The sequence below is a fragment of the Coenobita brevimanus genome, chromosome 46 (genome assembly GCF_032717465.1).
Source record: "Coenobita brevimanus isolate Jiangsu-jjx chromosome 46, ASM3271746v2, whole genome shotgun sequence".
In the NCBI taxonomy this organism is placed as follows: domain Eukaryota; kingdom Metazoa; phylum Arthropoda; class Malacostraca; order Decapoda; family Coenobitidae; genus Coenobita; species Coenobita brevimanus.
Window position 1 is genome coordinate 859,421 of NC_136999.1, and position 9,572 is coordinate 868,992.

The following is a 9,572-nucleotide window of genomic DNA, read 5'->3' on the forward strand; positions in this document are numbered from 1 at the left end:
AAAGGGAGGGGGGGACCGGTAATTGGAAGTAATGTGGAGAATGGAGGGGCGGTGGGAGAAATGAAGACAAGGAGGTAAGGGATGGGAAGAGAGAACAGAGAAGGGTAAAGATGTAAAATTCAACAGAATTACCCAGCTACCCTCCCCCATCTTTGGACTAATTCGTTCATCTGAATTTGTTACGATTCAGTTTCTCATCTCTGTACGTGACCAACATATGTTCACAATCAAATTTATTATCTCGGCTTTTTCCGCATCCTGAAAATTCTATCTGTCTATACATTACCACCTCCATTCACCGCAACTCCACATTATTACCTCCACCACCTCCATTTGCTGCACCTACACACATTTTTACCTCAACTCACGTACCCCTTTCTACCGAGGTAACCTAGTCTAATCTCTCTCTCTCTCTCTCTCTCTCTCTCTCTCTCTCTCTCTCTCTCCGTTCAGTGACCGTGTTGAGGTGTCTTCGGTGACATACTGTACAAACCACCAAAGTCACACTAACACAATTTACACAAGATGCACTTCCCATCGCACAACAGAATCCTAAATTCACGTCTTCCACACTTGAAACACATGGTGTAGGCGAAGCAGTAATAATAATAATAATAATAATAATAATCCATCCATCATCCAATCCTACGTTGCCTCATGAGGAGAGTAGGAGCCTGGGGCTAGGCAAGTTGGTCCTGACATTTAAGATGAGAGTGATCAGCCTCACTCATCCCTGAGTGGTATTACGTGAGCAATGAACCCCAACCATTCTTTGGATATAAACTTTCACCGCCTCAATCCGATTGGAGCGCCGTAATTACCCACTAAACCACCAGGCGCCATAATTTAATAATGATACTAGACAATAATAATAGGAATACATATCCGATACTCTCACTAGAAAACAAATATCCCAGGACATTGATAAAAAAGCTGAGAGAGAGAGAGAGAGAGAGAGAGAGAGAGAGAGAGAGAATTTAGGCTGTCATGCAGACGCACGATTTAAATTTTCCTTTTCCCTCCTTCCCAGTCCCATACCGTCAAATAAAAAGATAAAGAGGAAGAAAGAAGAAAACGAAAAGAATTGAAAATGGAGCGACTCAACCTGTGGGTATAAACAACAGCTCCTGATATATATGTAGTAGTAGTAGTTAATAGTAGCAGCAGAGGTAGCAGTAGTAATAGCAGGTAATAGTAGTACTAGCAGGTGGTAGTAGTAGTAGTGGTAGCTAGTAGTTTTTATCCACAGAAGAAGGAACCACAGGCCAGCGGCCCGCAAGATTATTCCCTCCAAGAAAAACAAAAATACTGTACTGCCAAATTCAGGACCAGGAGTAGTATAGTAGCAGCAGTATTAGCAACAATAAAGGTAGTAACAGCAGCAGCAGTACTAGTAGTAGTAGTAGCCTAGTAGCTGCAACCCCAGGGTCATCTGGACATGAACCCAGTGGACTGCAGGCTGGTGTTCCCCTTCCGCTGCAAACCATCCTCTTTTCAGGAGACGTTTGTAAAACCGGACAGTGCAGCCGCCCAGATATATCGGTGGTTGGTGGGTAACTGAGTACCGAGAGTAACACCTACAGGAAGTACCTGTGGTAACCCGCATGATGCAGTTGCCCTGTACCGTACTCCAGGATCTATCTATCTATCTATATATATATTCAACTCTGAGAAAGAATGACAAATATGTAAGTTTCCAAGGCACCCCGCGGGCTCCGCAATAAGGCTCCAAGGGCGCCATGGTGCCCGTGGACCACAGGTTGGGGACTAGTCATAGGCAGTAGTAAATACAGACAGAAGACAGTTCCAGAGTTGACCTGTTGCATGCATGAAGGATGGAGTAACAGTTAACTCTTGCACAAGAGAGTTGGGCAGAAAAAGGGTGAAAGTTTGCTGCTTGACATTGGCAGTGTGAAGAACCAGCCACAGGGTCAAAGGCCAAAGTTATGCCTAGAAGAACCATGGCTATGCTCCTCTAGACGTCTAACCTGACTAAAGCCAAACACTTTACGGCCAAACAAATTTAAATGTTACAACTGCGACCAGAAAATATTATTCCTGATGATAATTACCTGCCACGACCTCTTAGTCTTGAAATTTCGTAACAGCTATTGCGTGGCGAGTTATTCTGCTTACTGTACCTCAGTATCTTGTATGTTACTGATGCTAAACTATGTCCATGTTATAACGATGTAAATAACATGACACAATGTTAAGGTGTTAGAGGCAAAATAAATCGCTAAAGGAGAGGCGCCACGAAGCCCCAGTACAACTTAAAATACGGGCATCACAGAAGGGCAAAGGGATCGGGATGGAGTAGGCAAAATAAATTGCTAATGGAGAGGTGCTACGAAGCCGCGAATATGACAGAACACGGAAATCTGAGTTACAGAATAAAAGGGAGACCTACTTTATAGAATGCCTGTTTTCATCTGACAAAAGTGCCATAACCCCTTTCAGCTCAGGTGAAGGCCGAGTGTGGTCAGACTGGAGGATCGATCTGACCAGTAACCAAGGAGATTCATTCCTGGATTTCATGGTGCCACGACTAATATTCATGGCGAGAGTAGCCCAGTTCCGTCAGATAGGAAAAAATACTGCAGGAGACCAAGAGAATCAGGGTGGAGAGAGCGGGAGGATGGGATGGCATGAAGGAAGGATTCACGTCATGATTTCACTCAGACTTTAGTGACCTTCATGGCGTCGTAGGGGGAGGACGTGCGCGCTCTGGTGGCTCCTCTCACACCCACGTGTTGGCAAAACCTCTTCATATTCAGTCACTGGCCCACTGCTCCCACACACAGCACTGAACCTGGCTCACACAAAACCCAAACCAATCCTTTACCTATGCAACCAGACTGAAGAACCCAATAGACATGAAAAACAGCACGAAAGGTCTTGAAAAACTGGTGTAACTTTCATCTTGCAGTTAACGAAATCCACGCCTATCAGAAGTCCGTTTACGAAATTACTGACACCCAGGCACCTTAGAAAAAAAAAATAAAAATGTTGTCATATTGAGCTACAGAAAACATTGAAAACTGGGCAGATTCTCTTACAACAATATTACAATCAAAAGTTCGTTTACGAAATTGTCATCTTCCCAGCCAAGGGCACCTCTTCATCTTATTAAGGTAAGTGAATGGCGATTATTATTATTATTATTATTATTTATCCCCTTTGTCTAAAACTGGGGAAGGACGTTTGTATAAGCAGGCAGCTCCCCCGCCCGGTCATATTGGTGCCACGTGAAGGCGTCCACCTCGTCATGTCTCTGCGTTCATCAGACGTAGACACCTAACCCTTTCAGCTCAGTTCATGGCCAAGTGTGGTAAGATCAGACTTTAGAGGGTTGATGTAACTAGTAACCAAGGAGACTCATTCCTGCCTCATAACTAAGACTCCTCGAAATTCACGGTACAACGACTAAGTACCCAGGCCGTGAGATTGACCCAGATCCCTCAGATGAAAACAAATGACTATAGTGTGAGTCAGAAGGGGGTTGACTGAGGCACCTGAACGTAAACCCGGTGGACTGCAGAATTACCCCCCCCCCTCCTGCGGTCTACCATCCTCCTTTTGTAGGGTAGGGAAGGAGTTGAGGGATGTTTGTATATTTGCGCACCTCCACCACCCGGTCATGTCGGTGCCAACTCGTGAAGGCATTCATCTTCACCACCAAAATCTCGTCGTAATTCAAACAGATCCTGTGCTAGTGTTCAACTGTATCCGTGGTGAGTATCGGCTTTTCAAACTAACTTGGCTCAAAATTGCTATCTCTCCACCTTTACATCTCTCTCTCCCCTGAACAGTCTTTGAGCACAGTAGGGTACAGTACACTGCAGGACCTGAGTTAATCTAAGCCCAAAGAAGGGAGGGAGGAGGGGGGGACGAGACCCTACTTAGGAATAACTCGAGACAAGGGGTGGGAGGGGCAAATGGAAGATCTCGCTCAGGGTGGACCTCAACAGGAAGGGCAGTGTGAAACCCAAAGAGGGGGGGAGGGGGGAAATTATATCTTGCACGGGGTCAGAGTCGAGCCCTTTCCCCAGGTACCAAGATGGACTCCTTTAGTTCTAGCAGACATTCGAGAATCCACTCCCACCTGCTGATCCCCCAACCCCAAACCCTTCACCCACAGCTGCACCAATCCCATCCAACCCTCCCACTTCTTTCTCGGTTATGTACACTTTGGGGGGGCGGTGTTCTTCAGGCACCTTTCAGCTCTCCCGTATTTCTCACACAACCCTCTATACAGTCGCTCTCCCTACTTCTCTCTGCCAGTCTCTACATTCACCCTGTTTCTCTCACTGACAGTCTCTACACTCGCCCTATTTCATTCCCAACCAATTTTTACAGTTCTTTCCTTTTTTCCCAAGTAACCATTCGTCATTCTCCAATTAACCCTTCTCCATTTCACCTCACCCCAATCCTTCTCCGCTCTTCAATCTCAGCGTAGTGCATTTGCTTGGATCACGAAGAGATTCTGGCGCTGATGAGGGACGCCTTCATGTGGTGGTACCGACATAACTGGGAGGTGGAACTGTCCGGTTATACTAACGTCCCTCAATAGGTGTATAATGGCGGGGCAGTTACAGTGCTAAGGGGCACTTGGAGGGTGTCCCTGTAGCTGTCCTGGCAGGGTGCTCCGAGGCCACTACCACAGCCACTGGTCAAGGCTGGTGTGCTTGGGGTCCCAGATCCATTGCCTGGACCTGGGACTGTGCAGTGGGTGGGGCCTGTGGCTTGACTCTCCCCTTTATTATTTTTGCTTATTATGGCCAAGTTGAGGAATGATCTTCAAAGCAAGCCTGAGGACATTAAACCGCCCAGGGGGATCACAGTGGCGTAATGTAATGTGGCAAGTTTGACGGGTAGAGCGGGCGAAGTGGCTGAGGCATTGAGGAGGTGGGTGCATGTGGGATGTGTGCAGGAATTCCGGTATAGGGGTGGATCAGCCAGAAAGATTGCTGGGAGGGATTATTATAAGTTGTTTTGACAGGGTAGGGCAGATGGATATGGTGGTGTGCATGGCGGGTTGGCTGGGGAGAAATGGGTGTAATATGTCATGAATGTTATGAAAGTAACTGATAGGATAATAGCAGTGAAAATATTTGCTCGGTGGGAAAATGGTTGCATCTATATCGGCGTATGCTCCACAGGCAGGCTTGGATGAGGTAGAGAAGGATAGATTTTGGGTTGACTTTATATGTGTAGTAAGTGGTATGGGCGATGATGAAACTGTAGTATTGGAAGGGGACTTAAATGGCCATGTAGGTGAAGGAGCTCATCAATATGAGGGAATACATGGGGGATGTGCATATGGTACAAGAAATGAGGAAGGGGGAAAAGATACTAGAGTTTGAAGAGGCAAGGACCATGACTATGTGCAATACATTTTAGGATGAGAGAGAGTAGGTTGATTACATACAAGTCTTGGGGAAATAGCAGCCAGATAGATAGCTTCCTGATTAGGCGGGCTGACAGGAGGTTAGTTAAGAACGTTAAAGTTATAGGGTGTGAACACAAGTTATTGATATGTGACTTGGTGCTTATGGAGCGGGTGATGAAAAAGAGGACTTATGCATCTAGGAGGAAAATATGGAAGCTGAAAAAACAAGCAGTAAGAGATGCCTTCTATAGTGAGATGAGGAGAGTGCTTGGTGAACAGAGAGACGTCGACTTAAGTGTTACTGAACAGTACAGGGCCCTCAAGAGCAACCTCTTGAGAGTTACTGATTCAGTATGTGTATGGACAAGAGGCCCTCCAAGATATAAAGTAACCTAGTGGTGGGATGAGTGTAGAAGCTGCTGTTAAGGAGAAAAGGAGGCTTTCCCGGGAATGGATGAAGGGTTGTAACAAAGAGGAATACTTGGCTATACCATGTGCAGGGCTAGAAAAAAGGTTTACAGGACGAAGTCTGAGTCACATGTAGAGACTTTTACTTGATAACCTAAATCGTGTGGAAAGGAAGAATATGATATTTAGGGTGACAAATCAGGTGAAGAGGGATTATTAGGATATTATAGGTGAGCAGTGTGTGAAGAATGATGATGGAAGGGTAGTGCTGAACTTTGGGGATATTAAAGACGCATGGAGAGAGCATTGCAGTCGGTTGTTAAACGAGGAGTCTGAATGGGACAGGGAAGGTTTGGAGCCAGCAGATCCAGTGTGTAGCCCTTGGCCTTTGATTGAGATTGCTATTGTGAGCGGGGCAATAGGCAGGATGCAGGTGGGGAAGGCAGCCGATGTGTCTGGGTTGACTGCTGAAATGGTGAAAGCCTCAAGAGATATAGATGTGAGGTTGTCACCGACTTAATAAATACGATTATATATGAGTATGCTGTCCCAGATGATTGGCTGAAGATTGTAACTGTAAATGTGTACAAGGGGAAGGGTGATGCCCTGGAAAGAGGAAATTATCGAGGCATAAAGCTTTTAGTCCAGATAATGAAGGTAATGGAGAGAGTTCTAGAAGGTATGATTAGAGAGACAGAGAGAGAGAGTGAATATTGATGAGATGCAGCTTGGGGTAGAGTTGCGAGAGGCAGACCGAAAAAGACCTGGGACGAGGTCAATGAATGTGACCTCAGGGATAAAGGACTGAATAGGGAAGCTGCCAGAGATCGAACAACATGGAGAGCCGCCATTAGGTGACCAAGGCCGAGGCATGAAAGCATGTTGGAGTCTTCAAATACATACGAACGAATGAACGAACTCTGTCTCCCCAGAGAGGCAGATAGTGGCCTGCATGAGAGGACAGTTTCAGTCTGCAGTCAACTGGGTTCACATTCGGGTGAGGGTGGGGCTGCAGCTACTACTACAGTATGTGCATTTATAAGAGTCACTTTTCCCGTATCCGTTGCGATGTTTATGCCGCTACTGAACATTACTTCTGCTGTCGTATTTCGTTGTATAAACTGCGGTTTCATATTTTCCTAAGCGACGCTGCTTTATGGGTAATATGCTGTTTGAAGATCGATATGAAAAAAATGATGATGACGATGATAATAATAAAGATGGTGATGATGATAATGATAATGATGATACAGGCAACCATAATAATAATAATAATAATAATAATAATAATAGTAACACTCACCACATCGGCGAACTTGGAATCCTTACGATGGCTTGACCTACCTGCAAAGAAAAAAAAAAGTTAAATACCATTGTTAAGTCTTTTCCCCTCCATTTTAATTACACATAACGTAATACAGTATATACTATAGTAACAGTAGTAGTGGTGGTGGTAACAGTAGTAATAGTGGTGGTAGTAGTAATAGTAGTAATAATAGCGGTTGTAGTAACAGTAGTAATAATAGCGGTAGTAGTAACAGTAGTACAGTAATAGTAGTGATAGTAGTAACAGTGTAGTAGTAGTAGTAGTGGCAGTAGTAACAGTACTAGTATTATTATTATTAGTAGTAGTATCATCATTATTATTATTATTATTAGTCGTAGTAGTAGTAGTAGCAGCAGCAGCAGCAGCAGCAGTAGTAGTAGTAGTAGTAGTAGTAGTGGCAGTAGTAACAGTACTAGTAGTAACGGCAACCCCAGGCTCATCTGAACATGAACCCAGTGGACTAGTGGCTGATGCTTCCGTTCTGCAGTACACCATCCTCCTTTCAGGGGACCTTTGTATAACAGGACAGTGGAGCCGCCCAGATATATCGGTGCCATCACGTGAAGGCGTCCCTCTCCACCGTAATTATTATATACACAGACAGCTTGCAGTTTATAGACGGTGGTTTTATTTTTAAGAGAGAGAGAGAGAGAGAGAGAGAGAGAGAGGGAGAGATTGCCATGAGGGCTCTGCTTAAGTGAACATCCTGGTAACTAACACCCCTACCACACCACTACCACCACAACAACCACTACTACCACCATCACAACAACCACCACTACCACCATCCAACAACCACCATCACCACTACCACCATCACAACAACCACCATCTCCACTGCCACCATAACAACCACTATCACCACAACAACCACCATCACCACTACCACCACAACAACAACCATCACCACTGCCACCACAACAACCATCACCACTACCACCACAACAACCATCATCACCACAACAACCACCATCACCACTACCCCCAGCACAACCACCATCACCACTACCACCACAACAACCATCATCACCACTACCCCCAGCACAACCACCATCACCACTACCACCACAACAACCACCATCACCACTACTAACAACACGAGTACCACTTGAACCACCAATATCATCATCATATCATCATCACGACGTTTTGCTACCACAACTACCAGTATCGCCACCATTACTACCATCATTAGTATCACAACTACTGTCATTACTACCACAACTATCATTACTACCACGACTACCATTACCACCATTACTAATCCAACTACTAACATCACAACCACAACTACCACCACCACCACTACCACTGCCACCACCACTACTACCACAACTGCCAGCATCACTACCACAACTACCACCTTCACTACCACAACCACCACCATCACTACCACTTAAAAAGGAAACAGTTGGTAGACAAAAGCCTATTGGACCTATCAGGGAAGACCGGAAGTCACACACACACACACACACACACACACACACACACACACACACACACACACACACACACACACACAGTACTTATCTACGTACACCATACATACAGATACTACACACACACACACACACACACACACACACACACACACACACACACACACACACACTCGTGCGCAAACACACACACGTAAAATGAATAAAATATAAGAAATGATACTACTGTGCATACTGAAAAAATATCTACATTCAACAGGCACAGGCCGAGAGAGAGAGAGAGAGAGAGAGAGAGAGAGAGAGAGAGAGAGAGAGAGAAATATTACGATATCCTTTAACTTGGACCAGATTTTCGTCCAAATTCATTTCACACAGTTCAGTGGCAGAAAAAGGCAATCCTGCGGCTCTACATAATGTCCACGGGTTTTCTTCGTGACAGGCATCATATTCTAGTGCTAATTTATTGCTCCATCTCGACATTACAGAGGAAGGGAGGGAAATTTAGGCCAAGTTAAAAGTATACTGACGAAATTCCCTAACCCCTTTCAGATAAGATGATGGCCACTTGTAGTCAGAATGGAGGATCGATTTTACTCATCACTTTAAGTAGGCATGAAACTTTCCTCTCTAAATCTTCAATATTGAGCTTTAACAGATTACCATTAGAGCATGGTGCTAGTCACGAAGAAGAGCTATGGAAAGGATGTTGACCCGTGCCACTGAGCTACAGGAAATAACCCACAAAATGGCGAAAATATCCTCCAGCTTAACACGTAGTCATTTTAATCACGAGGGAGAGTCATTCCTACCTCACACCTAAATCCCGTGGTATTTCATGCAATCACGACCTAGTATTCGAGTAGTAAAAGTGGAACAGTTCCGTCAGATGAAAACACCGCTTATATCAGTCACATAAGATCATATTGAGTCAGAGAGGAGTGGGATGGCAGGCTGGGACAGTGTGGTGTGACGAACTGGGAACATCCTAGAGAGGACATTTGACACC